The sequence below is a fragment of the Amblyomma maculatum genome, unplaced genomic scaffold, assembly GCF_055883805.1.
Source record: "Amblyomma maculatum isolate TAMU_Amacu unplaced genomic scaffold, ASM5588380v1 scaffold_62, whole genome shotgun sequence".
In the NCBI taxonomy this organism is placed as follows: domain Eukaryota; kingdom Metazoa; phylum Arthropoda; class Arachnida; order Ixodida; family Ixodidae; genus Amblyomma; species Amblyomma maculatum.
Window position 1 is genome coordinate 21,759 of NW_028146787.1, and position 9,200 is coordinate 30,958.

A 9,200-nucleotide genomic window follows, 5' to 3' on the forward strand; every position below is an offset into this window, starting at 1 on the left:
TAGGTGTTGAAGTTGTGGAGGTGAGTTCATACTTAGTCCAGTCTTTACAGTACTGTGAAATCTAGCACTTCAGAAATAAGAAAACCTCCAAAGCAAAAAAATATCCAATTTTGCACAACCCTTTCAGCAGTGTCAACTTCAACACGACAATGTTTTGCTTTTATTAGGTTGAATAAAGCATTAGAGTCCATGCCACAGAATAGGGTTTGTGGAGCCTGGTTTTGTTACTTTTATTCAGGTCTCATGCAGTAAGCTGTGGAAGGGTTAATCAAGAAACTAGCAACTTATTATGGACGCCCGTGACGAACTACGGTCGGTTGTATTGTCTGATTGTAAGGTGATTGTAAACTATTTCAGATGGGTCTCATCCTTCCCCCAGATCAGCCTTGGCTATATGGCAGCCCTGACGGCTTGCTCTGCCTGTCCGGGGAGACTTATCTCCTTAAGATGAAGTGTCCCCACAAATGTAAAGAAAATAATATATTCACCGCCTCATGAGAGAGCATCCTTGACTACATCCAGGGCACTGGCAGCGATCGAAGATATTGAGTGAACTTTGCAACGAGTTTTGCGGTTTTAAAACCAAACGTAAAATGACTAAAGCGGTAATAAAATGGTGCTCATCTCTGCTGATAAATCACTGATGGCCTCTTGCATGCTGTATTTTACCTCCCCTGCTTTTGGTTCCGATTTTAGAATTAAATATTGCTCATTTCAAGCTTTTATGATGACCTGTGTTCATTTTTGTTTACTTTTCTCGAGAGTGTTCCCATTTGCTCAATATGTATACACAATGTTTGCACTGTACACATGTACTAGTGTCATTGTTTTGGGAATAATTTGTACACATTCGATGTTTCACCATACTGCCTGAACAACCAACAAGCATACTGTGCTTAGGTTGGACAGGAAAACCAATGTACTAAATGAACGTGAATAAAGTTTTATTTGATTTGATTTGATTCTGCCTGCTGCAGCAAAATAAAGCACATGCTCACTACAATTGTATGTACATCAGAACTGAGCCCCAAACACAATGGAAAAATACATTTCCCATTTACTACTATTATTGAACGCCAGAAAATGCTAACATCCTAGAAGTACATAGTGTGATTATGAAATTGAAAATGACAAAAAATGAGCTAACAAATATGACCACTCTTTACCAGTTCTGCTGCTGCTGCATGTGTGCAAAACACTGAAGCAGATGTGCTAAAAACACAAGCTCATTTGAAGAGCATTTCTCATGCACCATTTCTGAAGATCTAGAACAAAGTGCTTTACAGAACAGCAAAAAGGCAACTTGTATCCCCATGTTTTGTATCGGGAGAAGAATACTGAGAATAAAGCACAGGTACTCATATTCAGTATAAAGAGATCATGCAAGTACACCACATCACACTATCTGCAAAACACAAAGTTCTAATGCACCGATAAAATTGACAGGAATACAAACATTTCAAGAATTCACTACAAAATGGACAGTTAAGTACAGCTTGGTTAGCAATGCATTTGTTTAAAAGGCTAGAAGCAAAATGACACACTTCAAAGCATTAATGCACAACAGCATTATCATTAAAAACACCTAAAAGTTTGTGGAAATAACATTATACAATATAAAGCTGAAAAATATATCTGCTTTACTACTGACAGGTAAAGACAGGTGACAATGCATTATCACATTTGATCACTGATAAGGTTTTCTGGTTTTCTACACAAAATTATGACAAACAGCTCAACCCAGCCTTTAATTTTATGCACACAATAACAGGCCATTTTTCACAGTACAGCATCACATATCCACTTCCAGTTCTGAACTAATCTTGCCTATTTTAAATTCCTGTACCTGATACAATACACTGTTAAGACAAAAGTTTCGGACCAAAATGTCATAGCAGGGCAAAAAATTTAGTTCTTGGTTGCCACAGAGAGTGTCTTCAAAAGCTTTTGAAATGTCACGACGCAGACGTTTTGCTTATAAAGAGAACAGCTAGTGACAAGTAGCTGATACAAGTTTTAGTTTCATAATAAACAAAAAAAGCCTGTTTTGATTTGTGACATCAAATTTTCGTTCTGATGAAGGTGGTAATATGCTAAAAAGCAATGCAAAGATTATGCTGCTGACACTACAAAGGTCTTGCAATGCACTCGCTGAGTTAACGATGCTGTCATAGCCAGAAAAATAGCTAGTTCTATGGTCACGTCCGCTGTGCTTGCTACTAACATCTGGCTGGTGCTGTACGCTGCTGTCGCATGTCTTAAGATGTGTTACTTGAGTTGATGTACCCGATTCGTTGATGAGGCACATGAACACTGTAAACTTCTTTCTTGACAAACTTGTGTTTTCTGTTTGGGTTTGCTGTGTAAAATTGCAGTAATAAAGAATAAATACATGCTAGTAACAATGCGAAACTCATTTTCACTAGTCATAATGTACAAGGTTATTAACAATAAAGAAACATCTCTATATGGGCCTTCCAGAAAAGTGCTGTCACATTTTGTGCGTAGGTGCTACAGTGAAAATCAAGAAGGAAGGAAAGAGCAGTAAGAGTATAATGCTGCTAACTAGTTGCCTATGCTTCACAAGGAGACGTAGCTGAACATGGCATAATACCAGAAGTATAAATTTAATTTTATGATAAGGACAGAAAACTGGGCAAGTTGGTGGGGAATCATACTCAAGCCACGCGAAAAACGAAAAAGTTAGTGCGAAGTATTAGTTCATCAGCTTAAGTATTAATTTTCTGTACAACCGCAGGCATCAAAGTTCAGTTCATGAAATATTTAGAAGCTCATCATGGGTTTTGCTGTAGTTTGAAGCTCAGCAGCAACAGTACACAAAGTTTTTCGGTGATGTCTGCTCATACAACTCATCTGGACCAGTTGCTGGATCACCTGTGGCAAGGCTGCAGGAGCCATTGGCTGCTGCTACTGAGCTGTGTGGGCAAAAGCTGATCCGAGGTCAGCAGGTGATGCAGTGGCAACAGGTGATGCAAGGGCAGCACAAGGGGCAGATGACGTAGAGTGCCGCTGTTTCCACCTGCACATATAACAGAAGCACTAATGCCACTATAATCTTACTTGTGAGTACACGTGGCTTTTGTTTTCGTACACGAATATATGTAGATTTCTTTACTATCTATTGAAAAACATGACAGCAAACACACTGGGGAAACAATGTTACAGTAAAACAGCACACAATACCAAACATATAAGGCAGGGGAAACAAATGTTATGCAGTCATCTGGCCACACGACGCCCGCGTGATCGCCTGGATCGAGCTCGTGGGCATTTTGTTTCGCTTCACTGTCGAGAGGCGGCGCACCAATTACTCTTACTGCAAGGAGGATATAGAGAGGAGGAAAGCGTGACCAAAGCCACGTCGCGAGGAAAAGGGAGCGGAGGAAGCGAGTAGTCCGAGGCTGAGCGCCAGACACAGGCTCGGCATTCGCATAGCAAAATCGGCCCATGCCAAGTGCATTGCAGCATGCCAGAGTTGGTGTTCCTGGCTTATCTTACTCCCTGGTCACACCAGTTTAGGGCCAACTATCTCAGGTGAGGAAATGAAGTTAGAACATCTTTGAACAAGTATTTAGGTATTAACACCTTCCTAAGCCTATACTCCATCCCATAACTAAATTGCAGCCCTACGGAAGCTAGAGACCTCAGCCAATCATGAGAACCAGCTAAGCTTGTTCTAGTGCACCTCATCATCTGCTTGCGGCATATACACATATGGCTACAAAAGAAGTATAAATAGATTCTACGCACCAAACACCGACAAAATATTAAGAAGTTGTAGCATTGCATTTTGTGACGTTACGCTGTTAGTCACATTCACACGCTTAGTTCAATGCACATAAACGAAGCGGTGAAAAACTATGTTCATTGGTGCTATCTTGTTTCTAGCAATGAAATTTCAATAAACCAGCAACCTTCTTTAGGGCTAAGGGTAGCAGAATCGTCAATCGAAATAAAATAATGTAAATTAATCGCTTGTTAATGTTGCTGTAGTTGAGATAAGGCTGAAGGAAAGTCAGATATGCCATTTATGAACAGTGCACATACTGAGAAATATAGGAACAATTTCACTCCTAACAGAGACATCCTGCTTCAAAGCATGCCACAATATTTGCAACAGTATTTTAGCACATGCGAAAGTCATACATGCTATGCTTGGAAAATCGCACTTCGAACAAGTGTTAAAACTTTATTCAAAGTAGTGTTTGGTGAATGTGCACTTTAAAGCAGCATGTTATTCCATATCTCCTAGTACTAATCTAACTTTCTACTCATTGTGTATGTAATTTAATGGTTGAACTTACCACCATTTTTTGAAATCAGCAAAAAACTGCAGTCATCTGTGATGGAACTTTTCGTCATGGTGAGCAGATCAGCCAATTTTACAGGCTGCACCATCTGGCGAACTGCAAGACATCCAATATTCTGCATGGGGCGCGGCGGGCTTTACAGTTTGCCAGATGGCGTAGTCTGTTGAACTGGCTGATGTGCTTGCCACAATGAAAAGTTACGCTGCAGACTGCAGTTTTTTGCCGATTCTGGAAAATGCAGGCGAGTTCAGACATTAAATTACACTGCCAAAAAAATGTAGAAATCACAAGTTACATTGTGGTTGGCATTTGAGCCCGAACGGTTCAGTAGTTGGCGCAGAATTTTCACAACTCTGATAGATAAATATGAAGTGCCCTCTATAACTGGGTGTGTTAGGCTTAGTGAAACCTAATAGGCCTAGGTAAGCTTAAAAGCTCTCTATACTCACATTACAATAGTACTCCATATTGCCCATACACATCCCATAGACTGCTTTTCCCAGCTGAACCGCTGAATCCCTAGAAATCAAATTTTGCTTGATATGGGATTTAGTTAGTAGTCTCCTTTTATACTAAAAAGGTTGGGGTACTTGCCTGATTGAATCTGAAGCAGTTAGATAGTTGCATTGACTGCAGTAATGGCGATGCAAAACATATCGCTGTCCCAGCAATGGCACCATCTGGTAGCGTTCCGAGCCCGAAAGGTTTTATTGTGGGGCACAAACTGTTCAAATTCAGTCTAATTAATTAAAATTTAAAAAGTTATGTCTAAACTTTCCTAAGCTAAGGTAAGCCTAATAGGCCTAACTAAACCTATTTAATGTGAAAACACTTCTATTACATGTAAAACTTGTGTTTAGCTGTAGCTAAATCGCTGTCATTTTTATCCTTTTTCTGCATTAATATTGTTGGTCATGCTGGCAGATCACCATTTCAGGAGCTCTCCTCAAGTATTGTGCTGAAACTCTTTCTCTTCAGGCCTGTTTTGGGAATTGCTAACCCACTCTTACTAACGTACATACAATGAGCTTACTTGTAGTGATTCATCAGACTGGTTTTCTCTATGCTGCTGCCAGTTTTATCTTTTGCAAGTCAGGGAATCGCACATGTCCAGCTCAGACAAAAGCAACATCTTTCCATTTTACTATTCTTCACCCTACTTACCTTCTCCCTCTTTCCCTGAATTTCTTCATTGGAAACAAAAGCCTATATAAATCCCAGCAGCGATGACCACACTAGCGAGGTGAAGACAAGTCTTACTGTAGAAACGGTGCCTACCTGACTGAGACTCCCTTTCCTTTGGTTTTCTGACTTTAGGTACATTCAGTGACATCAGGCCCCTGGAACATGTTCTCATACACAGTGGCTCAACTTGTGTGAGCGTTTTGCCTTTCTTGGTTGTACTGGCTTGACTGGTTGCCCAGCCGCAATCCGTGCTGAGCCCCGCGGTTGTCCAGCACGACACCTCGCCACACTTGTTGGCTGCACCTTTCTCTTCCTGCTCCTTTGCCTGTCCGCGGCAGTTGCAGCTTTCAGCCGCATCATCGTTGTGAATGCGCCACAACTGCTGTTGATCTTGTTAAGTTTGGTTGTGATGTTCTGTAACAAGACAATGTAAGCAGAATTTCCATCTGCTAGACTGTGCATTAAGCGCAGTGCCTGTTCAAGTCCAGCATACGTCTCTGCAACAACCTGTAAAACTATTTTTTTGAAAATTAGGTTTACCATGCAGACAATTTGATTGCTTACAGTGCAGCATGAGTAAGCATGAAGCCATTAAATTCGCCCCACCATGCTGGTCCTATGGTTAAAGCGCGCGACTACTGTGCCGTTTTTCGACAGAGGTGAAAAGCAAGACACCCATCTGTTGTGCGATGTCAGTGCGCTTTAAAAAACCCCAGGTAGTCGAAATTTTCGGAGGCCTCCACTACGGTGCCTCTCATAGCCTGAGTCACTTTGGGACGTTAAACTGCACAAAAGAAACCAAACCAAAATCATTAAATTCCCTAAAAGAAGAGAGCACCAACTCATGACTACAGTATATCCGTAACTGTCCACTGTTCCACGTGGCTACTAGGTGACAGCTACCCAGTGAGGGGTAAAAAAAGCAGTAAATACTTTTTTCTTTTACTGATAAGCTCATATTACGTGACGTGTGGCACTCGCCTACTGTGTAACTAATGAGTGGCATAGGCAGAGGCTTATTAATCCACTTTTGTTTATGGTTACCTCACCATAATTGATGTGTCACTAATGAGTGGAAGGAGTCTGACTATCTGTGTCACTAATGAACATGGCAATGGCTTATCACCAAAAGGAATAATCAAGGAATAGCCTGATAATTATATTTTTTATCATCACATGCCTCTTCAATAACTTGGGTTGTGACTGCTGAACCCCAATAAAAATCTTAGAAAAGACCATTATAAAGCTGTCACCAAAACTATGTCATAATTTGAGGCACACTTATCAAACCTTGCTTGCCTTTGTTACTGTAGAATCTGGTGCTAACACCTTGAGGGTGGAATTCAATGATAATGCCAGTTAGGTATCTCAGGTTGGAGACTTGAGCAAGGAACTGAAGATGGACCCTGTGACACTTGAACAGGCTCACTGCAGCTGTGCTCATCCTCCATGCTTGGTTCACTGCACCTCGTGGAAGGAACTGCAGTCCCCAAACCTTGCTGGCGTGAAAAATTCCAAAGGTGGGCATTTCTCGCTGAGTTCAAGGTGACCAAGCTGGCGGCAGCCTTCAGGCGTCAGCTTTGGACTGTTGGTAAAGGGCCCCCCAAAAGCTTTCCGCACTGCGGCCTGATATTTACAGAAGGGGGCCCCTTGGTTCCCTCTCCAGCAGCTGCAGAAACCTAGGTCAGCGTGGACTTCGTATGCTGTGGTGTTTTCAGCATTTCGCACTGCATACACGTTCCTGCCAACTTGTATGGATGCAGTAGATATCTCTGGGAACTTCTGGAGCAGGTGTGCAAATGTGAGGCGATGAGATGCTTCTCGGAGATGCTTTTGGTCGCAATGGTTTCGACCAAAGCAACTGCATTACACGCCTTGGTGCAGCAGAGCATGATGTCCTTTAATACTAGGATCGAGGCCTCGGAGTAATTGTGTTGTGGCCTTTAGTTGACATGAAGCCAGTTCGGTACAAAAGCACCCACTCCTTCTCACACCCAAGGAATGCCTCGACCCTTTTGATATATGAAGGGCATGGGAGAGAATGTAGGTGCTCCTTTGATGCCTCAAGTGCCTCAGCATCCTTTGAATACAGGATCTGAAAATAAAATAGAAATGATAGTTAGGTACAAAGCATTATTGTTTCACTAAATTTAAGCATCTGCAGCCGTGCACATCCTGCTTGCAACCTCAAAGAATCCTCTTTTAGCATGATAGCGTGAAAGGTCCCTTGCTGCAGATAATCCAGCATCATTGTCATCGGTTTTGGCATTCGTGTTATCAGCAAAAAATCACAGGCATGTCTCTAGCAGGTGGTATTTGGCAGGTGAATGGCCAGTGTGTATGATGTAATGAGACCACATGATTGACAGGGTTGGGAGGAGCTGCAAACTCAAGTTGCTCATTTGTGGTCGAAAGGTGAGATATCCTTTCAGGAACTTTGAATACTGTGTCAGGCATGCTGCTCTTAGATCAGTTCAGTTCAGTCGTTCAGTCGTGTCCGACTCTTCGTGACCCTATGGACCATATCACGCCACGCTTTCCGGTCTCTCACCATATTCCCAACATCACATAACTTTATCTGCAGCGCCTCGAGGATGCCATCTAACCATCGCATTCACTGCCTACCCCTTCTCCGGTGACCCTCAACCTTTCCCAACATCAAATCTTTCTCCAGCGACTCCTCTCTCCTCATCAGGTGACCAAAGTAGCTGAGTTTTAACTTTAGAATTTGACCCTCCAATGAGCAGTCAGGGTTTATAGTCGACAATATCGACTGATTTGATCATTTGGCCTTCCAAGGAACTCTCTAGAGTCTCCGCCAGCACCACAATTCAAACGCGTCAATTCTTTGGCGGTCAGCCTTCTTCACAGTCAAACTCTCGCATCCATACATCACAACTGCAAAGACCATAGCACGAGTTATACGGATCTTGGTTGGCAGACTAATGTCTCTGCTCTTTACTAGGCGGTCAAGGCTAGCCATGGCTCTCTTTCCCAAAAGCAGGCGTCTCCTAATTTCATGGCTGCAGTCTCCTTCCGGGGGAATCTTGGAGCCCAAGAAGAGAAAATCTGTCACAGGTTCCACTTCTTGTCCCTTGATGCTCCAGGACTTGATAGGGCAAGACGCCATGATCTTTGTCTTTTTAATGTTCAGTTTAAGCCCAAACTTCTCACTCTCTTCTTGTATGTGCATCGCGGTGGCCTTGTGGTAGAGCATCCGCCTCGCATTCGGGAGGTACCGGGTTCGATCCCTGGTGCCGCCGGGTACCCACCGGTTTTTCAATGGGTACAAGCTTTCCCCCGGCCTGGTGCTCGGCTCTTCTGGGGTGAAATGCTTGGGAAAAAAAAAAAAAAAAAAAAAAAAAAAAACGTGAATAAAGTTTTATTTGATTTGATTTGATTCTGCCTGCTGCAGCAAAATAAAGCACATGCTCACTACAATTGTATGTACATCAGAACTGAGCCCCAAACACAATGGAAAAATACATTTCCCATTTACTACTATTATTGAACGCCAGAAAATGCTAACATCCTAGAAGTACATAGTGTGATTATGAAATTGAAAATGACAAAAAATGAGCTAACAAATATGACCACTCTTTACCAGTTCTGCTGCTGCTGCATGTGTGCAAAACACTGAAGCAGATGTGCTAAAAACACAAGCTCATTTGAAGAGCATTTCTC

At 42.2% G+C, this 9,200-nt stretch overlaps 1 long non-coding RNA gene across 1 annotated transcript; it reads right to left on the reverse strand.

Moving 5' to 3' along the window:
* Positions 1-1,659: 1,659 nt before the first annotated feature.
* LOC146170713 (uncharacterized) lies at positions 1,660-7,224 on the reverse strand. The gene is made up of 3 exons (XR_014703132.1): positions 5,610-7,224; positions 2,896-3,040; positions 1,660-2,359 (listed from the first exon to the last, which is right to left on the reverse strand). It is a non-coding gene; the product is annotated as an uncharacterized LOC146170713 (long non-coding RNA).
* Positions 7,225-9,200: the final 1,976 nt, after the last annotated feature.